Consider the following 24,404-nt stretch of genomic DNA (forward strand, 5'->3'; position numbering starts at 1 on the left):
CTGCATACCCTGGCCTAACCAACCCAGGGTGGCCAGAGCAACCTTGGTGGATAAACACTAACCAGCACAGCCCCACCCCTCTCTCCCCCCACCAACCCATCCTTCCTGCACTCTCCTCCTCACAGCATCCAGGAGGCTGACAGGAAGGAGGGGGGCAGTCAGGCCCATGCCAGGTGGGTCGGGGTGCTCTAACTGAGGGAGGCGCTATTGGGAAACACCTTTTGAGAAATCCGTCTCAGTGAGATGTGCAGAGTCCCCAGCCCACGGCCCACAGCTTCCTGTCTGAAGGCCATTTATTTGCTCTGACTCCGAAGGTCCATTTCTTGAGCCCCGAACATAGCTTCCCATATAGTACCTTAGGAAACCCTCACAACCACCCTGCAAGGTCTGGATGATTACTAGACCCATTTTAGAGATGAGAAAACAGAGGTTCAGAGAGGTTCGGGGACCATCTTAAAGTCATGTGGCTCTTAAGTGGCACACAGAGTGATTTGTAGCCATGATGACCCCATCTAGAGCCCACGTGTGTACCCTCCATCCTGTTGTGGACAGGGCAAGCTTGGCACCCCAACCTGCCCTGGGCGGCTGCCTCATTTGTGTGTTCATTGTGGTTTAACAGTCCCTTCTAAGATGGATGCACTACTTCCCAAGGCCTCCAATTCCTATAATAAATTTATGGGAGCTAGAAAAAAGGCACTGCCCCTACCTTCCTCGGGCGGGGGGGGGTTGTGCCTGTTTCAGGAGTGATCTAGACCTTTAAAATACCATCCGCCTCTAAAATATTTCTAACGTGTGCAAAAGCAAACAAAATCATTGCTAGTTTGCAACTTCTTCCTGTTTGCGTCTTCATTCTAGGCCACAATAAGTTCTGGTTTTCTGTGGGCTCTGTTCACTTTGTGTGTTCCAGGCCTTGTATAACCCACATCCAGACAACATCAATGCCGACTGATGGGTCTGGATTCTCCTTTTCTCCATGTTCAGTGCTTCTCTGGGTTTAGAGAGCTCCTGCAGTTCTTGGGGGCCACCCCTGCACCCTGGGATCCCTTCCCCTACTCGACCCCAAGCCCTGCAGGGGGAAATGACGAATTCCACAGCTTTCTAGAAATCATCTCCAGGAAGCCTCTAGCCTTCAGGCCTTTATTCCTCGGGTGGGACTCATCCAATGCTTTTCTCCCCTTTCCCCCACTTGAGGCTGTCCCTGCTTATCACACAGGGCCCAGGGAACTACTGGGTACCAATCACCACTCACTCCAATTTGCTCCTGACACAGTTTCATTCTAGGGGGAGTTCCAGACTGGGGACTCTAGTCAATGCCTCACCCCCTGCTCTTCCCAGACAGTGTCTCTTTGGGCCATTCCCACATCCCCACCCCCCTAAAGTTCCCAGATTTAGAAAATCAAGAGATACCCCATTTACATTTGAATTTCATGTAAACCATGACTATTTTTAGAATAAGTACATCCCATAAAATATTGGGGATTTACTTATGCCAGAGTGATCCCTCCTCCCCTGTTTGTTTATCTGTATCTCAAATGTACCTGGGCGTCCTGTTTTTAACTGGACACATTGAGCCTGGCAGCCCAATGACTCATACCCCTCGCTGGGGTTTGCACAGGGCAGCAATTTTGGCTGGTAGCTCATGCTGGAGCCTGAAATGACTGGTGTTAGTGATGGAGTTGGAGTTCCCCAGAGTTCTCAGTAAACAACTCTGCTTCACTCTCCGCAGAAAGCCCAGGCCCACTCACACTGCGTTTGGACTGGCTTCCAGTATAATTAGGGGTTTTCTCCTCTTAGTCTTCACTGGGTTTTCAGAGCTTCTTGAGGGCTGGGACTGATTCATCTTGACTCCATCCCCTCACTCTCTCCAGCCAGCCCCCTATAAAGTGCCCGGCAGAATTCAGAACCCAGGCTGGGAACAGCTCAAAAGAACACCCACAGAGATAAAAAACCCTCTGATGGCATCTCAATACAAAGGGCTGAAATGAAAGGGTCCGTGGTCCCATTTTATCCACAAGAATGGCAGGTCCCTAAGGGCAGGATTCTCACCTGTCTCCAACCCTACCCTATCTCTGCCCCCCAGCAGGTGTCCAACACCTAGCAAGTGCTCCGTAGACACACTTGGCCCACCGGGTCTCCTACCCACCTCCGCTAACATATCAGAGCTGCCTGGTCTCCATCGCCCCTGGGGGGAATGAGTTGACAGTGATCCGCTGTGAGTCCGCGGGCTGGAGGGCAGCGGGAGGAAGGCCGAGGGGCGCACGTGGCGAGGGGGGGAGGGGTCGGGGGGCGCGGGCGCCAGCAGGCCGCGGAGCGAGGCTGGGGCCCCCGAAAGGCAGGAAAGGGGCGGTAGCACGCCTGGGACTCGGAGAACCCCGGCTCTGCGACCGCTCGGTAGCCCGCTGGGCCTGGGCACGTGACCCGCCGGCCAATAGGGAGGCGAGGAGATCCGCGGTCAAGGCCACGGAGCGTGGGGGCGGCGAGGCTTGGGAGGGCTGGGCTTTCGGCCGCAGCGCCGCGGGGAGGAGAGGGTGGGCAGGGGAGGGGCTGCCCTGAATCGGGCTGGGACTACGGGTCGAGCGGAGTCCGCCCGGAACGCGACTCCCAGGGCGGCCCAACCAGGAAGGGGAGGCGGCCTCTCAGGAGCTGGCTTGCCGGGACCCCCGTCTGCTGTGCTGGGGGACAGCTTCTGAGGGTCCCTTTCTACCTGTCTCACATACCCGGAGCCTGAAAGAATGGAAGAGAGGTACCCGATGGTTCTTGAGGGGACACCCCTGACCTTTCCCTGTGGGCAGGGTGAGCTGGATCACTTTGCCCACACCTCATACCTAGCGCCTAGTAGGTGTGTGTGGACCCAAGTGTGTGTTGCTGAAGAAACACAGGTTGATTGAATGAATGAGGCCTGGCAGTTGTTGCAGAGGCTGAGGGCTGGCCTCTTGGGGGGATGCTGTGGGTCATCACGGGTGTCTGGGTCTGAGGGGCTGTGAGCATTCTGCAGGGAGAGGAAGCTGCCATTCTCTTGTTCCCTAAAGGGATGACCTCAAGCCAAATAGCCACAGTGCCAACTCTGGGGGGACATTGCAAGTCTGAACAATGTGATGATGATACCTCTCCTTTTTGTCCTAATGTCTGCTTCTTCCAGCACCACTGTTCTGAGGCAGGGACACTCATGGGGTCCACAGAGCCACACTTTAGGGGTCCTCCAGTTCAGCAAATCAGCTGCGGGAGCCTCCTCCTTCCACCAGAAGCGAGACCTGGACCTTCTGCACTTTATGTCTTGGTGCCACACCCTAGGTATGTCCCATCACCTAGAATCTGAGAAACCTGGGTTGACATCCTGGCATCCCCGCTTCCTAGCTTCTGTTTTTGAGCCTCTTCATCTGCACCTGTGGGCCCAGGTGGTGCTACCGGTAAAAAACCCACCTGTCAATGCGAGAAATCTAAGAGACGCAGGTTCCATCCCTGAGTCTGTCAGATCCCCTGGAGGAGATGCATAACAACCTGCTCCAGTATCCTTGCCTGGAGAATCCCATGGACAGAAGAGCTTGGCGGGCTACAGTCCATGGGATCACACAGAGTCAGACATGCCTGGAGCGACTGGGCACAGATGCACCTGCACCTGTAAGATGGGATGTTCATAATAGCACTAGGATCATGATGAGGTCTGAACGCAGTGACTCCTACAAAATGTCTGGTACAGAATGGGCCTCGGCAAATGGCAGTCTGGGGGCTGCTGGAGGGCAGGGGCTGGCTTTTTTCACTCACCGCCCTGTGGTGCTGCAAGTCCTCATGGGCATTCCCTGGAAAAGTGTTGAATAAGCTGTGGCAGTTCTGCCTTGCCTGGCCAGCCGCGGTTCCCAAACTGGGTAGGGCTGAGCTTGCAGGCTGGGGCTGGGGCTGGGGGAAGGAGGAAGGCTCACCAGTATGGGGTAATATTTCCAAAATTCCCCACCACCGAGCCCAGTTTGGGTCTTTTTTAGAGCTGGGTGTGGAGAACTCCCTTCCTGGGTGCTGAATCCACAAACAGGAATCAGCGTGCTTGGCCATCCCCCTAGTTCAGTGGCATCCACAAGATGGCTGCTTCTGGAGGGCTGGGCAGATGGGGCTGCAGCTCAGGCAGCCTTGAAACCCTCCTGCAATTTGCCTAGTGACCCAGATTTGTGGCCAGGTGCCGGTCTCACTCCTGCCTGGTTTGGCTAGATCCAGGGTTTCCAGCTTTAGCAAATAAAAATACAGGATGCCCAGTTCAATTTAAATGTCAGATAAACAATGAATAGTTTTGTAGGGTAAGTATGGTCCATGCCATCTTTGGGACATACTTACACTACGGCATTATTTATTGTTTCTCTGCAAATCCCATGTAACTGGACTCCCTGCATTTTCCCTGGCAAACCTAGCTGGAGCTTGTCCAGATGCTGGGGACTGGAAGGGATTCAGTCTTGGGGTGGGGGGGGGGAGGGCGGTGGAGAGGGAGCGGACGGCTCCCACCCAAGGCACTTTGAATTGATGTCAGAACAATGGCAGGGGTTGTTCTGTTTTTCTTTGCATAGAAAAGGAGCATTCCATGTCACTCAAAAGAAAACAGAGCGGTGGATTGCAGCTCTGCCTTGCTCGACTGATGTTGACCCAGAACATGCCTAGACTCTGAAAGGGATATTGACTCTTAGACAAGTGGCTCTTTCATCTTTCTCTGCACCTCGCCTTCTTAGGGTTGGTGCCCACCAACCCCATGGCCCGTTTGGAACATGCTCGGGATGGGATGTGCAGTGGCCCTTTGCCTCTCCAGAGGTCCCTGTTCTGCTGAGCTATTCGGATGCTCCAAGTACAAGACCACTTGGTCAAGTGGCCTGATTGGCAGGCTCAGGAACAGATATTATAAAACAAAGAAGGGTAGTTCAATTTCCTGAGCACCTCTGAAGCATCAAGCCTTTTTATGTCATACAAGTTCTAATCTTCACAACTCTGAGAGGCCATGCTATCATTGCCATTTGACAGATGGGGAAACTGAGGCCCCTTAAGAAAAAAGCCTTGTGTGGGGTCATATAGGAAGTGAGAGGTATGGCTGTGGTTCAGACTTTGTTCTCTCTGAATCCAGCACCTAAACTCTTCCTCATCCATCCCCTTGCTCTGTGACCCTTGTGCCCACCAGCTTGCTGAATCCATGCTCCAGGCCTTGGTTTCCTTATTTGGTAAATGAGGGGGGACAGATGAAATGATTCTTGAGGTCTTTGCAAAGATTGTCTTTTCGCTTACCATTTTCATGCATTTGCTACTTGCTTGGCTTAAAACTCAACATTAAAAAAACTAAGATCATGGCATCTGGTTCTATCACATCGTGGCAAATAGAAGGGGAAAAAGTGGAAGCAGTGGCATATTTTCTTTTCTTGGGCTCCAAAACCACAGAGGATGGTGACTACAGCCATGAAATTAAAAGACACCTGCTCCTTGGAATGAAAGCTATGACAAACCTAGATCGCATATTAAAAAGCAGAGGCATCACTTTGCCAACCAAGGTGCATATTGTCAAAGCTATTTTTTTTTCTAGTAGTCATGTATGAATGTGAGAGCTGGATGATAAAGAGGCTGAGTGCCAAAAAAGTGATGCTTTTGAATTGTGGTGCTGGAGAAGATTCTTGAAAGTCCCTTGGACTGCAAGGAGATCAAATAAGTCAATCCTAAAGGAAATCAACCCTGAATAGTCATTGGAAGGAGAAATGCTGAAGCTGAAGTTCTTATATTTTGGCTACCTGATGCTAAGAGCTGAGTCATTGATAAAGACTCTGATGATGGAAAAGATTGAAGGCAAAAGGAGAAGGGGGCAGCAAAAGATGAGATGGTTAGATAGCATCACTGACTCAATGGACATGAGTCAGATCAAATATTGGGAGATATTGGAGGACAGAGGAGTCTGACAGTCTATGAGGTTGCAAAGATGGGGCATGATTTAGTGACTGAACAACAAAAGTTGCTGGAAAAGACTTCTGAGGTTGTTGTCCTTTGTCTTTGTTTTGCCGAAAGTTTTCACTTTTGCCTCAGTTTCAAAGGATTTGTTAACAAAATAAGCCACTCATTATATACAAATAAATAATACAGTTATTTATTAGAGAATTATCTAGCTTACTTTCAACATACTAACATTAAAAGAAAAGAGAAATACAAAGAGAGAAGATACATCACCAAATTGGGTTTTGACCAACATCCAGACTTAATCAGTGCTAGCAAGTCCTGTGTCACAGCACATCTGGAGTCCCAATTGGGTAGAGGGTCCCAGGCAGCTCGTCCTCTCCATGGGTGAGACTTCAAAGATTGCAGTTCGGGTTCCTGCTTATAATCCCAGGATGGACGCAAACTGATATCATCATCAATTTGTGACCAAAATGCAAGCCTGGTTTCCTGTTAATGCTGTTTGTTTTGTCTGGTAAAGCATGAAAGTGAAAGTGAAAGTGGCTCAGTCATGCCTGACTCTTTGCAACCCCATGGACTGTATAGTCCATGGAATTCTCCAGGCCAGAATACTGGAGTGGGTAGACTTTTCCTTTTCCTTCTCCAGGGGATCTTCCCAACCCAGGGATCGAACCCAGGTCTCCCACATTACAGGTGGTTTCTTTACCAGCTGAGCCACATGGGAAGCTTGTAAAACTTGGAATGTTGTTAAGCCTGGGGCTTGGTTGGTCAGCTCCCCTTCAGGGGCTCAACAATCTCAAGATTCTTCCCCCATCTTATCTAAGGTGCTGCAAGTCTTGCATTCACAGCAAGCAGGTTAGAAACAAGGTCAGAGGCCTGCTCTGCATTGTCTCTGAATCCTAAATGAGACAACTTATTTAATTTCTGTAACAGTCTTAGAGCAAAAAGACTGACAAACATTCATATTGCAAAACTTAGCCAGTAACTCCCCATCCCCTATAGCACCTTTCATAAAAGAATGTTGCCCATATCCTGAAATATATAAGATAGTCCATTCTCAGGACTCTGACCTTTAACAGTCCATGCCTATAGAGACAAAAAGTTGCAGTACAGAGAAGAACATTTATTATTCTTGTTGGAAGTTTATAGGAACATCCTGACCTGATTCAGACACCAAGAAGTTTGCAACAACCAAACTCGCTCATCCCTCCTCTGGCCTTTAACAATGCTTTGCTGAAACCCTTTGAGAACGTTAGAGTTTTGAGGGCACGAGTCACCCATCTCCTTGCTTGACCTTTCTCTCTTTCAAACTCCAGCATTTTGATTTGTTTGGCCTCACCGTGCACCGGGCACAGGAACTTGTGTTCCTTCAAGTCTTGGCATAAATATCACCTCCTCCAAGAAGCCTTTATTGACCTCCCTGGCTAATGCCCACCCCACCCTGGTTGTTCTCTTTCAATGTCTACATACTACTAGTCACTACTGAAATCAAGGCATGTGTTTGTTTTCATGGAGGAGAAATTCACATAACCATCTTAACCTGGACAGTTGAGTGACAGTTGGTATATTTACAATGCTATGCAATCATCACTCTACCAGTTCCAAATATCTAGTTCCAAAATATCCTCATCACCCCAAAAGGAAACCCCATTCCCGTTAGCATTCACCCTCCATTACCCTGTCCCCGGCCCCTGGCAACCACTATCTGCTGTCTGTCTCTAAGGATTAGCCTCTTCTGGACAATACACATAAATGGCATCATATATTATGTGACCTTTTATGTCTGGCTCCTTTCACTTGGCACAGTGTTTTCAAGATTCTGGCATATTATAGCAGGTGTCAGTACTCCATTCCTTTTCATGGCTGTATTATATTCCATTACATGTATCTAACACATTTTGTTTTTCCCAGTCACAAGCAGATGGACTTTTAGGTTGTTTTCACCTTTTGGCTATTGTGAAATTTGCTGTTATGAACATTAGTGCACAGGTTTTTGTGTAAACATCTGTTTTAAATTATTTTAGGTCTTTAACAAGGAGTGGAGTGGCTGGGTCAAACCATGACTCAATGTTTAATGTTTTGAACAACTGCCAAATTGTTTTCCCAAGTGGCTGCACCCATTTACATTCCCAGCAGAAATGCACAGGGTTTGCAATTTCTCTACATCCTTGCCAACAATTGTTAGTATTTGTCTTTTTGATTATAGCCGTCCTGTGGGTGTGAAGTAGTAGGTCATTGTGGTATTTTTAAATTTCTTCTTGTGCTTCCCTCCCGAATGTGAGATTCACGAGGCCAAGGGTCACATCTGGCCTGTATTTTGCTATACCCAGCTCCTGGCCCTGGCACAAGGAAGGTTCTCAGCACCCAGAGGTCAAGTCATTGCATGAGTAAAATTGTTCTTGCTGAATCCTCCACTCACAGGGCCTGGCATAGAGAAAGCCAGCAGTGGCTGTGTGTTGTTTGTCCTGACGCAGGGCCCTGATGTGGTTTGGCCCCTGGGAGAAGGGGCTTTCGAGGACCACCCACAGGGAAGGATCCCAGCCTTGTGGATTGGGGCTCAGAGTGGTGGTCCTGCCCCCATGGGACCTGGAGTAACAAGGCGGGGACTGGAGTAGGGGCTCAGTCCATGACAAAGATCCCTGTTCCAAGTAACAGGGAGGTAAACAAAAATAAACAAGGCTGCAGCACCCCCAGAAACACTGGTCCACAAGCTGAAGTCCCTCTTCATAACTCCGCCTGTAGCAGCCCCTTGGAATGTTACTTCTGGCCTGGCCTCCCCATCTCATGTTGCCCTTTGGGATTTGGAGACCAGACTCTGGACTAACAACCTGGGGAGACTGCACCTCTTTAGCTGGAGCTTCTGGTAATTATCTCTCAGTTGCAACCACAGGGATGGGGAGCTCCTCTCACTGTCTGGTGGGGGAGGTGTAATAGGGAAGAACAAATGTGACTCCATATTGGATCCGCTTCTTTTACTTTAGCCTTTGTATTCTGTTGCTTTTGCTACAAGTTAAGAATGTTGTCTATAGCTTGAAATATACAGAATGGCCCATCCTCAAGGCTCTTACCTTTAAGAGTATAACACTTACCCATTCATACAGAGATAAAAAGTTGTGGAACAGAGAATAATATTTGCTGGAGGCTTATAGGAACATCGTGGCCTGACCTACCTGGACAGCTGCAAGAGCAATGGATTCTGACACTGAGAAGTCTGCACCAACCAACCCTACTCCCTCTCTTTTTAATATAGAGGAAGACTGAATTCTTTTATACATACAACAGTATGTTGTACACTTGAAACCAATATAATGTTATATGTCAATTATATCTAAATTTTAAAAAAGTAATAAAGTATCAGGCTTCTGTGGTGGCTCAGACAGTAAAGAATCTGCCTGCAATGCAGGAGAACTAAGTTAAATCCCTGGGTCGGGAAGATAACCTGGAGAAGGGAATGGCCACCCACTCCATGGACAGAGGAACATGGCAGGCTACAGTCCACGGGATCACAAAGAATTGGACACGACTGACCGACTAAGCACACACACACAATAAAGAATTACTTTATTTCAAGGTTCACCATGGATGAACCTTAAAAGCATTATGCTATGTGAAAGAAATCAGATATAAAAGGCCACGTATTCTATAATTCCCTTTAAGTGAAATATTCAAAACAGGCAATTAAACAGAGACAGAAAGTAGATTATTGGCTGCCAAGGGTGGGGAGTGGGATGTGGACTAATGGTTTGATAGGCACAGGGTTTCCTTTTGGGATGATGGAAATGTTTTGAAAATAGGTAGAGATGTTAGTTGAATAACATGGTGAATATACTACATGCTACTAATTTGTTTTATTTTTTTTCCCATTTACTTTTATTAGTTGGAGGCTAATTACTTTACAATATTGTAGTGGTTTTTGCCATACATTGATATGAATCAGCCATGGATTTACACGTGTTCCCCATCCCAATCCCCCCTCCCGCCTCCCTCTCCATCCCAGCCCTCTGGGTCTTCCCAGCGCACCAGCCCTGAGCACTTGTCTCATGCATCCAGCCTGGGCTGGTGATCTGTTTCACCCTTGATAGTATACTTGTTTCAGTGCTATTCTCTCAGATCATCCCACCCTCGCTTTCTCCCACAGAGTCTAAAAGTCTGTTCTGTACATCTGTGTCTCTTTTTCTGTTTTGCATATAGGGTTATCATTACCATCTTTTAAAATTCCATATATATGTGTACACTCCAAGGAAACCAGATCTGAAAGAGACACGTGTACCCCAATGTTCATCGCAGCACTGTTTATAATAGCCAGGACATGGCAGCAACCTATATGCCCATCAGTAGACGAATCGATAAGGAAGCTGTGGTACATATACACCATGGAATATTACTCAGCCATTAAAAAGAATTCATTTGAATCAGTTTTAATGAGATGGATGAAACTGGAGCCCATTACACAGAGTGAAGTAAGCCAGAAAGATAAAGACCAATACAGCCACTGATTTGTTTTAAAAGGTGGATTTTATGTCATGAATTTTTAAAAAAGCAGTCTTCTCTACCCAATGCCCCTTTGTCCTCAGGATGGCAAGTCCTCATCAGGGTTCAGTTTCAGGCAAAGGTATGAAAATGGTAGCCAGCTTCATGCCAGGAATCACTAGGCTTTGGCATAAGAGCCCACCCAGGCCCTGTCACCCTACTAACAGCTCAGGTCCATGGAGCATCCTTGACCATGGCTTCCTGGCCTTTGTCCACCACCTAAACTTAAAATGTCATTACACCCACTTGAAAAAACGTAAACAATAAGGAAAGTTATTAACTCATACAGGAAGTCCAAACATAGGGCAAGCCCCACAAGCATTCAGATTTTTCTGCCCTTCTTCGCTGTCAGTCATAGCACTCATCCAAAGTTTGACTCCCCCAGGGTCCCTCATATGGCAGCAGATAGCAGCTCTGGCTCTGTGATGTCTTGTTTGCATCCATGGATGAAAGAGCCAATAAAGGTTCTGATGGGCCTGCTTAGTTCACAGGCTCATACCTGAATCAGTGACTGTTTTGGAAGGAAATGCCATGTGCCATTTGGCTTAAATCTAGGTTCCCAATTTTCACCTGAACTTCCCAACTGCAGATGTGGCCAGGCCCCTACCCAGCCCTGGGCTGAGTCAGGCCTTCTCTTCTCGGGGCTCCCCCAGCCACTGGGCTACCTTATCATAGCACTGCTGCCACTGTCTGTTCATGGAGGTTTTTTTCTCACCTTCGCTCTGGGAAGATGAGACCCAGGGGTGGGGGCTTTCTCCAATGCTCTGGGGCCCTAGGGACTGCCCCAGAAGAGCTGCTTTGTATTATTTGCTGAATGAAGGAGAGGATAAGTGAGTGGCTGGGTGGGTAGAATGCTGGGGCTAGGAAGGAGTGGGGTTGTGCAGAGGCCAGAGTTGAAGCGGAATGTGCCTGTGTGTGAGCGCTTGCAGCAGCTTAAAGTCCCCAGCACTATCCTCCCATCTGGAAGTCCTGAGCTGCAGCCACAGGGAGCCCTGGGTGACCAGAGGTCGGGTTGGTGTGGCTCCTTTAAGTAGCTGGGCCCGCACCAGGTCTGACCCATTCCCCGCTCCCTCAGACTGGCCTTTCCTGGCCACTGACCTCATCCCTCCTTCTCCAGCCTGTCCTTGTATCACCCTCTGGATTTGACATGCACTGGCGCCCTCTGGTTATGAATAATACTCCAGGGTCATGTTAAACGGGCCTGTGCCAGGCCCTGCATCTCTTCCCAGAAGTGCAGTGATATAAGAGTCATCACCCGGATTCCCGAGTGGTGGGTTGGGGTTGCAGACAAAGGGGCTGCTGCCTGAGGGGTGGCAACTCTGAGGCCCAAGTCAGGGTTCAGTGCTGTGCTGAAGCTGTGGGGCCCTCCTTCCAGGGGAATCTTAGGTGCGTCCCTGTAGAAAAATGAATGACAGTGGACTTGCTGTAGCTGGGAGTTGGGGACAGGAGCCCTGCCTTCTCAGCTCCCCATCTCGTGCTCCATGGACCCTGAGGCTCTCAGCCTGTGCTCGAATCTCATCTCTGCCACTTAGTCATTTGGTGCCCTGAGAAAATGGCCTTGGCTTCCTAAGCCTCTGATGAACCATCTGTAACTAGATGGGAAGGAGAGAGCAGGGAGAGCCTTTGCCTCCGGGGATTTTTGTGAGCATTGCGAGCTTGGTGTGCTCGGGGAGGCTGCCTGGCACTGCTCCCTGCATTCTGAGGACCCCTTCAGAGTGAAAGCCCACTTTTCCTGTAGGTCCCCCTACCCTCGCCCAGCCTGCTTCGTATCACCTGTGTTCCCTCCCCAGCTCTGCATCCCCCCATCCTCTTACTCATGTGACACATCTCTGTCAGGCACCCACTATCATAGAGGCATTGAGCTGGGCATGGAGACCTTCATGGCACACTTAGGATCATTCAGTGTCAGGAGAGCTGGACTAGGAGAGCCTCCTTCTCCCACCTCCCACCAGTGCCATGGGTCCATTTACCTCTCCCCATGGCCCCTGTGCTTGCTGCAGGGGAGGCTCTGGGGTGTGTCCTGATGCCGCTGGGAGAAGGCAAATGATGCTAAGTTAGCCTCTTGACCCCTACCTTGGCCAGACTCCTCTCTCCATGGGATTTGCCAGGCACAATACTAGAGTGGGTTGCCATTTCCTCCTCCAGGGGATCTTCCTGACCCATGGATGGAACCCAGGTCTCTTGCATTGGCAGGCAGATTCCTTACTGCTGAGCCACCAGGGAAGCCCCTCATGACTCTTATAAGGGTCCCATTCATGAGGTTCCACTTTGATGACGTCATCTAGTCTTCATTACTTTCCAAAGGCTTCACCTCCAAACACCATCACATTGGAGGGAAGGGCTTCAACATACAAATTATGGAAGGACACAAACATACAGTCCAGAGCAGGCCCTTTCCCCTGCCGCAGGCATAGGTGTGGTGAGTTAGGGGCATGCCCCTCCAGTGAGACACCATCTCTTCTCCCCACAGATCCCTGAACCTGGGCCAATGGGACCCTACTGTGGCATGCTGAGATGCCAGGTACACACACGAACTTCTTGTGTGCTCACAGATACTAATCCTAGGATGCCAGCTAGGCCCGCCAGCCTGGGGTGCATAGCACACATGGAGGTACTTGAAGAGTCTTAGCTGAAAAGGGTTGTTGGCTTTCTGATTATCGCAAGGTCAGCACACTGGCAGCATATGTCATTGGCTTCTAGAACACTCTTCCTTAAGCAGATTCTTTGAGGTCCTTCCTGTCTCTTCGTATACATCACTCCCTCCAGGAATGAGCCATCCCCCTGTACCCCCACCCTAGCCAAGTGTGACCTTCTCCCTTGTGCTTTCACAACTCCCTGAGCTTGCCTTGGCCTAGACAACCTACCATCCTGTAGTGAAATTTGCTCAGTCATGTCTGACTCTTTGCAACCCCATGGACTATAGCCTGCCAAGCTCCTCTGTCAATGGAATTCTCCAGGCAAAAATACGGGAGTGGGTAGCCGTCCCTGTCTTCAGGGGGTTTTCCCAACCCAGGGATCGAACCCAGGTTTCCTGCATTGCAGGCAGATTCTTTACCATCTGAGCCACCAGGGAAGCCCAAGAATACTGGAGTGGGTAGCTTATCCCTTCTCCAGGGGATCTTCCCAAACCAGGAATTTAACTGGGGTCTCCTGCATGGCAGGCAGATTCTTTACCAGCTGAGCTACCAGGGAAGTGCACCATCCTGTACTATCACACCTTTTCCCACCATGACCCTGTGATCACTTCCTGTTGTCATTTATACCTAGCTCCACGCCAAGGACTTAGCATACAGTACATGATCCCAAGCATGAATGAATGAGCATTGCACTGTTTTCAAGGGAAGGAGAGACAGCCATACAGACCCCACCAAATGCCTCTGACCACTCAAGCACAGCCCTGGCCACTCAAGTGGTGGGAGGCAGGGCCCATGGCCAGGCCGCCCGAGGGCATATAGGGGCCTTGGGTTGCTGCCTGGCTGAGGTATGCAAGGTCTTGAGCCTCCACAGGGGTTGGGAGCACCCCCCCCCACCAGGGACAGCATGGGGCCGCCAGGAGGAACAGGTGCCAGAGCTAGGAGTGGGAGTGAGCAAGGCCAGAAGAGCTGGGGAGAGCCAGGACTCCCCCACCCCGGCCTGCAGCCTGAGGGCAGTGTGTGAGGAGGTGTTTTATGCTCCAGGGGAAGGGGGAAGTCGTGAGTGCTTGTCAGTACCAAAAGACAGCCTGGAGCCACACCAGCTTTCTTCAGCTTTGATCCCTACAGACTATGACCTATCTTCCTGGAGGGTAAATTTTACTCCAAAACTGGGGGGAAATAGTTAATGTAACTAGTCAGTAATATAAAGATTAGTTTTTTCTATTTAAACAGACATGGATGTAGTATGCTTTTGAATGCAAACTCCATACGGATTTTTTGTTGTAGGTTTACAGTAGTTTTATTTTTTTTTAATTTTAGTGGAGTATAATTGCTTTATAATTATACTTTATAATAAATATACTTTATACTTTATGCTTTATAATGTTGTGTTAGTTTCTGCTGTACAAGGAAGTGAATCAGCCGTACGTATACATATATACCCTCCCTCTTGGACCTCCCTCCCACTACTTCTCCAATCATCTGGATTTTTGAGCTATAACATATTAGGTATCAAAATGCCAGCTTTGGGCTATGCCCCCAGATCATCCTCCAGGGCTGCATCTCATTCTGTTCAGTTGTTAGAGGGACACAGCTGAAAAACACGAGGGGCACTGGCATGCTGGAGGCGGGGCTTGAATTTCCATGTTCCTTCTTCCCATAGCTTGACCTCCCCATTGATCAAATCGCTCAGACCTCCAGTAGGCAATTATATTTTTACTTTAATTTTTATTTTTTAATGGAGTATAGTTGATTTACAGTGTTGTTGTGTTAGTCTCGGGTATACAGCAAAATGATTTAGTTTTATACACACACACACACACACACACACACATATATATATATAATTGAGCAGGCAATTCCTTCTTTTTTTATATACTTAAAATCTTTATCGATTCAACTGTAACAGAAACTGTTGGTGAGAATTTAATTTTCCCACTAATTTCCAAACACTTGCTAGTTTGGAAGGACAGTTCGAAAAACAAGTAACAAAAAGCTGATCACGGAGTCACTCAGGACTGCCTCAGGACTGCATGGTGCCTGCTACCCTCCCCTGATGACAATGAGATGGACAGGAGGGGTGAGGGAACACCTACATCAAGAGGGATGAGGGGAAGACCAAGGACGGTACTGGCACGCTCCGCGTTTTCACTCGGAATGGAGGGACCTGGGCCACTGGTGGCACAAAGACAGGGAAGGGCAGTGAGCGGGCAATTCCAATACTTGGGAGCGATGCCTACCTTTGAGATGGGCCAGGATGAGAAACTAAGGAAAGACAGGGGGCCCTGCACCAACTCCCCTGGGGCTAGGAACCCAACCACCTCCCCCCACCCCCTCACCCCCACCCCCGCCACGGGGCACCCCCACCGGAAGTGCCTGCTTGTTGTCTGGTGAGGGCTGTGCATGTTCCTGTGCTTCTGGGGTGTTTGCGGTGCCAGGCACCAGGCTGAGCTTTTACTCCCACGATTCTCTGCCATCTTCCTCCCAGCTCTAAGCAAAGTTCTCGGGCCTCTGGGGTTTTGAAGAAGGAGGGGGGCCAGGGCTTGAGGGCCTGGGAAGGTTCTAGTTTGGACACTGATTACTGATGGGCTGCCCCCACCCTTGGAAGCACCCTCACTCCCTCCTCCCTGGCCACCCCAGCTTCTGGGTCAGCCTTCTCTGATCTGGACTCTACATGACCTCAAGCAAGACTGACTCAGCCTGATGGCCCCCCTCTGCTCACTTGGCCACACTGACTCTGTCAGGGCCTGATGTCCACCCTTAGTCTCCTGTCCTCACGCAGGTGTCATCATTCCTGAGTATTAATATCACCTGCTCAAGCACCGCCCCCCACGATCTTCTCAAGGGTGAAGTCTAGCCATGGAGGAGGGTTGTATTTGTTTTCTGGGGCTATCATAACAAAGCCCCACAAACTGTTAACAACAGAAATGGGTTGTCTCTCAGTTCTGGAGACTGGAAGATGGAAATCAAGGTGTGGGCAGGGTTGGTTCCTTCCATGGGCTGAGAGGGAGAATGCATTCCAGGCCTCTCTCCCAGCGTCTGGAACTTTGCTGGCCATCTTTGATGTTCCTGGTCTTGTAGAAGCATCACCCCAATCTCTGCCTTCATCTTCACTTGGCCATCTTCTCCCTCTGTGCTTCTCTGTGTCCATGTTTGCCATTCTTTTAAGGACCCCAGTTGTATTGGGTGAGGCACCCGCCTACTCCATGGGGACATCATCTTATTTAATTACATCCACAGCGACCCTATTTCCAAGTAAGTTCATGTTCCGAGGTCCTGGGGGCTAGGACTTTAACATATGGACTTTGAGGGGAGGGAGATATGCAATGCAACCCATAACAGAAGTGAAGTGGAAACTCAAGTTCATCTGATGCCAAATGCCACCTTTTATGCCAGTATGCTGCTGCTTCTCAAATTTTGTCACTGAGTCTCCCTAACAACTGAAGAGCAGGACCTGCACTCCCTGGGTGTCCACTGGAGGAGCTTGAGTGTCCACTCTAGGACCACACTCCAAACGTGCCTTTGTTCAGGGCCACCTCCTGCTGCTTCACATGCCTTGGTCTCCCTTTTCCCATCCCACCCTCACCCCAGGCCAAGTCCAGGGTAGCTTTCAACTACCCCATTTTTTCTAGAGTCCTAATGTTGATATCCCAGTGCTTCTTCAGGAAGGGAAGCCTGGGAGCCTCCATGCAGAGAGGATTCCCATTGGTCTTCTCCCCAGAGCATTCCTAGTGACACCCTTCCTGCATCTCATCACCCCGCCCATCTCTGCCTTTCCCTAGACTGAGAGCAACGTCGTTCTGGCCAAGGCTTCTGAGTTTGTTGGAAGCTTCCAGATTGCATCTTGAAGAACAACTGCCAGGTGGGGGAGGAGCACGTGAAGCCTTTCCCTGAAAACGTGCCTCCTCATTCTCCCAGTCTGTGTCCATCAGAGCCTAAGGTTTCCATGATTGCCTTTGCTGCATGTGAACCTTGCACATTTATTTGAGACACCTCTCAGGAAAGCACGCTCTGATTTAATTCCTTTCAGTCACACTGTTACACCACTCTACCCTATTTCTGTCTAACAGTTTGAGCACTGGAGTGCCTTGATTAGAACAATCAATTCTGGATCAAGAAACAGCCTCCCTGGGAACGCAGAATCCAGCCAAGCACCCAGATGCTGAGAAAACAGACCTCTTTTTCCAGTCGCCTCCCCCAGACCTCAGGGGAGCTGTGCACGGTGGGCTCCCCAGTCTCCAGGTCCTGCCACCATGCGGAAGGAAGTCTATTTTGATTGGATCCTTCCCAAAGGATTTACGGAGGCAGGTGGCCCCTCCTGCATAGCAGCTGCAGGTTGGAAGTTTGTCAGCATTTTCCCACAATCCCAGTGGTGGCAGGTGCATTTGAGGACAATCAGGAGTGTGTGATAGATAACAAGAGGCGAGTTGCTCACACTCCTGGAGAACTGGGCCAGCTGCTTGCTCTATGGGAAGAGTCTCACTCGATCTTTGCAAACGTTCTCCAGGGCAGGTCTCATAATGATGCCCATTTTACTAACGAGCAGACTGAGGCTTAGAGAAGGGAAGTAACTTTGTGATAATGTAGTTAGGAAGTGGCAGTGGCCAGATTCAAACCCAGGCCATCTGGCTCTGTGGCCCCAGAATAAGAATCACTCTGCCGAGCTGACTGTTGGTGCTAGAAAGAACTTGAGACTTTGACTGAACCCCTTCGTCTTGGTGAGGAAATTGATGCCTGGGGAGGGAGAGGAGCCTGCCCAAGTTCACAGGGCATGTGTGATGTAACAAGTCCCCATGGAGGGTGGAAAGTGAGCTGATGGGCACTGGTGGTGGATTTAGTGGGGAAGCCTAGCCCTTTGGGGAGATCTACCCATTGCTGTCCCTTCAAGGACACCTGGCAGTGGTATGGCTGCCAGAGGGGGTGGGCAATGGCAGCAGCAGAGCAGAGGGACAGGGGAGTCATGTGGGCTGCAGCAGAGGCCAGCTTCTGGCTGGCCCTGGCAAGTGGTGGCCTTCCACCAGCAGCAGGGGACCAGCTGTCCCCTTCCTGACGTGGGCAAACCTTGCTTTTCCCCCCAAGTCCTCTTATGTGTCATTGCTACCAGAGCCTGAGCTCTTGATTCCCATTGGAGGAGTTCTTAGCCATCCGGGGATCTGTCTGAAGGACAACAGACCCTGGACCCTCTCCTCAAATCTTGGGAAGCCTGAACTAGGTACCCAAGGAAACCCCCTGACGTCTTCATGCTGGGAGAGTGCAGGGACCATGTAGGATCTGCCGAGTTTCTCGTCTGCAGAACCTCAGCTGGTGACTTTGATAAGAACTGTTGTGCTGGCGTGATGGTGCTGGGAACCCGATTAGAGTGACCTGGTGAGACAGTGGGAATGAAAACATGACAGTAGGCTGTAGAGCAGAGTCTTCGAAGAATTTATGCTGTGAGTGGAAGCAGAGAAGTGAGGCAGTTAGCTTGAGGGAGATAAGGAGAGAGATAGAGGGAGAACCATCCAGAGGAGGGAGGGATTGAGTACATAGCAGTGAAAGAAGATAACTGGGATAACTGCAGGAACAAAGCTCTTTTGAAGCTGATGTGACTGGGATCCAGGATTCTGGGGAGGGGCATGGGGACGGGTCTCTGTGGTAACAGCAGGAGAGGCAGGGTGAGCAGGTACAGGTGTGAGTCTGTGGTACGTATGTGCCAGTTATGGTCTGATTGTTTCTACTTTTGGGTGGAGGGAGGTGAAAATGTGAAATAGCTGTGTAGAGAAGTAGAAAAATACATAGACTTCATGGGTGTCCTTGGATACTGGACAATGTGGAATGTTCCTATGCTGGGGATTGTTATTATTATAACTAAGAAGACTGTTGTTGTTCAGTTGCTCTGTTGTGTCCAACTCTGTGACCCCATGGACTGCAGCATGCCAGGCTTCCCTGTCCTTCACCAGCTCCCGGAGCTTTCTCAAACTCATGTCCATCGAGTCGGTGATGCTATCCAACCGTTGCATCCTCTTGTCATCCCCTTCTTCTCCTGCCTTCAGTCTTTCCCAGCATCAGGGTCTTTTCAAATGAGTCAGTTCTTTGCATCAGGTGGCCACAGTATTGGAGCTTCAGCTTCAACATCAGTCCTTCCAATGAATATTCAGGACTCACTTCCTTCAGGATTGACTGATTTGATTTCCTTGCAGTCAAGGGACTCTCAAGAGTCTTCTCCAACACCACAGTTCAAAAGCATCAGTCCTTCCAGTGAATGTTCAGGGTTGATTTCCTTTAGGATTGACATCTCCTTGCTGTTGGAGGGAGTCTCAAAGTCTTCTCCAGCACCACAGAAGCACACAGCACCACTGAGAAGACTTAGATAATACCATTTCCTGGCATCGCTGCTGAGCAGTGTGGTATCATGGTTAAGAGCACTGGCTTTGAACATCTGCTTCTTGGATTGGCCCTTTCTGGCTGGGGAACCCTGATGGAGGCTCTTGAGTTGCCCAGAATCACACCGCCACAGAGGGACTGAGCTGTAACTCAAACCCAGACCCTGTGTGCAGTCTTCCCCCTGGGCCCCCTGGCCTCTCTTCACTAGAGAAAATGTCAAACACCAAGAAATAGCCAATATGCTTCTGCTGTTAAAAGAGATTATTTGGAAACATGTGACTTTGGCTGCCCCACCCTTTGCCTCACGTTCATGTCTGGTTCTTCCAGCCTGGGTTTGACAGGGTCAGGAATGCTCCCCAGCCTGCCCCTGCCAGGTTCCCAGGCTCCCCAACCCTTGAGCAGCTTGTCCCTGGCATCTCTGAGCCTCCCTCTTGGGGCCTGGAGCCCAGCCCAGCCCAGCTCAACTCTGTGCATCAAGAGCTTTGAAGAGAGACAGCCTTTGTCAGGCTTCCTCATTTTCCCAGAACTGTGAGGGGTGAGGCCCAGGACTCTCTCATGATAAAAATAACCAAAACAACCCCCCCCAAACAAGCAAAAATACTGTTCCGGGGATCTTGAAGGGACTGGCAAAGGGGCAAGGTTCCACTTTACCAGGCACCCATGAAAAACACTTGGCCCAGTGCTGGGCGTTCACAGAGGAAACACAGCAAACACTAAAATTGGTATGGAAAAGAACTTTAGAGGCAAAGATATTCTAAGCCAAACACAAAATCTAGCAGAATTTGGTGTGTGGGGGAATCTTCCATTTTTAAAATGTTGTCAATGAACTCAAATCAGAACTGTGACATTGAGTGCCCCAGGCTCCTGTCCTTGTCCTGGCTACATCCCAGCAGAACATGAGTTCTGGATTGGAGAATATGGGCCCTGTGTCTCTAAGGTATCCATGGTACCCAGAACAATCCCAGAGGGGGCTGTTTGACTTTATGGGTGAACTGAAGCTCTGCCTCTTCGAGAAACATTTTTGGAGACTATTTAGCATCTTTTTTATGCTCTCATGCTCCCTGACGTTTTGGGTTTGTAGCAGGCCATTTTGATGACAGAATTGTGTTCTGCTGACTTTTATGAGCATGTCCCCAACACCTCACTGTGACTGTGTGGGTACATGCCAGGCACTGTCGTGTTTGCCTGCTAGAGTTAAAATAGGAATCTAAGAACCTTTGACACTGGCCATGCATATGGGCTTCACTTCTGTCCATCTGGGACGCCCTTCAGCAAGGACATTTAACAAAATCAGGCAGGTTGCTCACTGGCCTTTGGCAAATCCCCCCACGCTTTCTGTTCTACCTGGGCAGCCTCCAACTGGAACGACAACCTGACTATCCCAATGGTATGTAGAAGTTACAGAGGGGCTATTATGAGTTGGATGTTTCTGTCCCTCCCCCCAAATTTATATGTTGAATTGCTAATCCCTAATGTGACTATAGATGGAGATAGAGCCTCCGAGGAGGTGATAATGGTTAAATGAAGTCATAAGGGTGGGTCCCTAATCCAATAGAGACCGTTCCATTACAAGTGAGGAAGAGACATCAGAGCTCTTTCTTTCCACCCTGTGAGGATACAGCAAGATGGTGGCTATCTGCAATCTAGCAAGTGGGGTCTGACGATGAACCAAATCTGTGGCCATCTTGATCTTGGGCTTCCCAAATGCCAGAACAAAGAGAATATAAGTGTCTGTAGTTTAAGTTACCCAGTCCATGGTATTTTGTTATGGCAACTCCAGCTGACTAAGATAAGGGCCTTCCTCATAGCTTGCCTTGGGCTGGGCTGGTGACCCCATTTTAGTGATTCCCATGTTGGAAATACTCTGAAGTTCCAGGTTTGGTGATGCCACCCATTCATCTCAGGTGGCACAAGGCAGAGACTGGCCCAGTCTTGGGCTGACTGTATGTACCATGGCAAGCTTGCTGGACACCTTGGTGAGTTCTCTGCTCACTCCCCATGCAGGGACTGAGCAGATCCTGGCACAGGGGTTTCACTTTCTTCGAGGCCATCTGCCCATGGTAAGTTGGGGCAGTAGACCCCCAAAAGTAAAGGCAACTCCCTGGCCTCAGTTGAGGCCCTGCATTTTCATTCTGTGGCTTCTTTACTGTGAAATGAAGGTATGGAGGTTGTCATTCTTCCTGTGACTCTTCTGCCTCTAGAGCCACACTTGGAGGTGAACATCTGAGGAGGAGAGAGCAGCTGGTAGCTGCTCAGGCCTGTTGCTGGGCCCAGCAGTGCCTCTGGAGGGTGTCTTTGGCTGTTGCGTGGTGCTGCTGCCTGGTGGCTAAGCACAGAGGGATAAGGGGGCACTTGCAGGTGTTTTTTGACTCCTCTTTCATCACCTGCATGACCTCAGGTAAGTTGCTCTACCTCTGTGAGCATAGCTTCCTCTTGTGTAGAAGGGCCTCCCAGCCCAGCTCCTGAGTGTTGGTATGAGCAGTGACGATGCAGAGCTTGGTGTCTGGGCTGGAAATGTACAGTTGTGCAACTCTTCACAAGTGCTAAGACAAAGGGGTCTTTGTCAGGGACCTCATGGGCCTCCACTGAGGAGGATGGTCTTGTCAGGTTGGAGGTCATACCTTTTAAAGTCATCAGTTCAGTTCAGTCGCTCAGTTGTATCTGACTCTGCGACCCCAGGAACTGCAGCATGCTGGGCCTCCCTGTCCCTCACCAACTCCTTGAGCTTACTCAAACTCATGTCAATTGAGTTGGTGATGCCATCCAACCATCTCATCCTCTGTCATCCCCTTCTCCTTCCACCTTCAATCTTTCCCAGCATCAGGGTCTTTTCCAATGAGTCAGCTCTTTCCATCAGGTGGCCAAAGTACTGGTGTTTCAGCTTCAGCATCACTCCTTCCAATGAATATTCAGGACTGATTTCCTTTAGGATGGACTGGTTGGATCTCCTTGCTGTCCAAAGGACTCTCAAGAATCTTCTCCAACACCACAGTTCAAAAGCATCAATTCTTTGGCACTCAGCTTTCTTTATAGTCCAACTCTCACATCCATACATGACTACTGGAAAAACCATAGCTTTGACTAGACGGACCTTTGTTGGCAAAGTAATGTCTTTGCTCTTTAACATGCTGTCTAGGTTGGTCATAACTTTTCTTCCAAGGAGCAAGCGTCTTTTCATGACTGCAGTCACCATCTGCAGTGATTTTGGAGCCCCAAAAAATAAAGTCTATCACTGTGTCCACTGTTTCATCTATTTGCCATGAAGTGATGGGACTAGATGCCATGATCTTAGTTTTCTGAATGTTGAGTTTTAAGCCAACTTTTCACTCTCCTCTTTCACTTTCATCAAGAGGCTCTTTAGTTCTTCTTCGCTTTCTGCCATAAGGGTGGTGTCATCTGCATATCTGAGATTATTGACATTTCTCCCGGAAATCTTGATTCCAGCTTGTGCTTCATCCAGTCCAGCATTTCTCATAATGTATTATGCATATAAGTTAAATAAGCAAGGTGACATTATACAGTCTTGATGTACTCCTTTCCCTATTTGGAACCAGTCTGTTGTTCCACGTCCAGTTCTAACTATTGCTTCTTGACCTGCATACAGATTTCTCAAGAGGCAGGTCAGGTGGTCTGGTATTTCCATCTCTTGAAGAATTTTCAAGTTTGTGGTGGCCCACACAGTCAAAGGCTTTGGCATAGTCAATAAAGCAGAAGTAGATGTTTTTCTGGAACTCTCTCACTTTTTCAATGATCCAACGGGTGTTGACAATTTGATCTCTGGATCAAGTCACACCTGGAGGTAAAGGTGCCCTTCACTCCACCACTTTCCAAGGTGGCATCCAGGCAGGCCCACGAGCTCCTCCCCTCGCTGTCCCCCCACCGTTGCTCCTCTCAGGCCCTCACACGGGGAGTGGGGAGGCCTCTTAGCTTTCAGCTTCCCTGGACCACCTTCCCGTGTGGCCCCAGCCTCCACATAGCCCGCACGGTACTCTAGTCCCATGGGGGAAGGTGAGACCTGCATGTGCACTTCTAGCTCTTCCTTTCCTTTCCCCACCATCCCTTTGGCCTGAAGTGGAGTGAGAGCCTGGGGGATGGGAGTCCTTACTGCCTCTTATTCATCTTTTCTGCACATGTAGCACATAAGAAGATGGGCTTAGTTCTTGATATGATGACAGTGAGCACTGCATCAGTCAGGGTTCTACCAGAGAAACAGAACCAGCAGGAGAGAGAATGTGCATGTATTATAAGGAATTGTGATGCTGGGGGCTGGCTTACACAATTCTACATTTGCAGGGCAAATCTGTAGGCTGGAAACTCAGCAGGAAGTGATTCTGCAGCCTTGAGGCAAAATTTCCCTCCTTTTCAGGGAAATCTTAAGTCTGCTTTTACAACTTTTCAACTGATTTTCAACTGGATGAAGCCCACTTAGATGGTGGAGGGTAATCTCCTTTACTTAAAATCTACTGATGAGGGACTTTCCTGGTGGTCCAGTGTCTAAGACTCCATGCTCCCAATGCAGGAGACCTGGCCAGGGAGCTAGATCTCACATGCCACAAGTAAGAGTTGGCATGCTGCAACTAAAGATTCTGTGTGCTACAACTAAGACCCAGGGCAGCCAAATAAATAAATAAGTTTTAAAAAGTCAACTGATTATAGATGTTAAACACATCTACCAAATACCTTCACGGCAACTCCTACATGAGTGTTTGATTATACAACTGGGCAGTATGTCCTAGCCAAGGTAACAGGTAAAGCTGACCACCACAGGAGTCAAAGGAATTTAGAAGAAAAATCTTTTCTCTCTAGATAAAGTCTGGTTTTCCACATCATTGTCATGAACACAGGAATCCTATCTGGGGTACCATAAGTTGGCTTTATCTTTCTTGTTATCTTCTTCCTATGACCAGAATATTATGGGTAGAATACTTCCCACAAAGAAATGTGAAAGAGAACAACACATTAATAAATGTTTAGCTT

General features: G+C 49.2%; 1 long non-coding RNA gene across 2 annotated transcripts in view; it reads left to right on the forward strand.

Annotated features, from left to right (window-relative positions):
- Positions 1–2,571: 2,571 nt before the first annotated feature.
- LOC122434934 overlaps positions 2,572–24,404 on the forward strand; it is a 41,904-nt gene continuing 20,071 nt past the window's right edge. For both annotated transcript variants that reach the window (XR_006267502.1, XR_006267501.1), the window contains exons 1-2: positions 2,572–2,743; positions 3,140–3,291. This is a non-coding gene — a long non-coding RNA (uncharacterized LOC122434934). The remainder of the gene's footprint in view (positions 2,744–3,139; positions 3,292–24,404) is intronic.

This window comes from Cervus canadensis, chromosome X (assembly GCF_019320065.1).
Source record: "Cervus canadensis isolate Bull #8, Minnesota chromosome X, ASM1932006v1, whole genome shotgun sequence".
Classification (NCBI taxonomy): domain Eukaryota; kingdom Metazoa; phylum Chordata; class Mammalia; order Artiodactyla; family Cervidae; genus Cervus; species Cervus canadensis.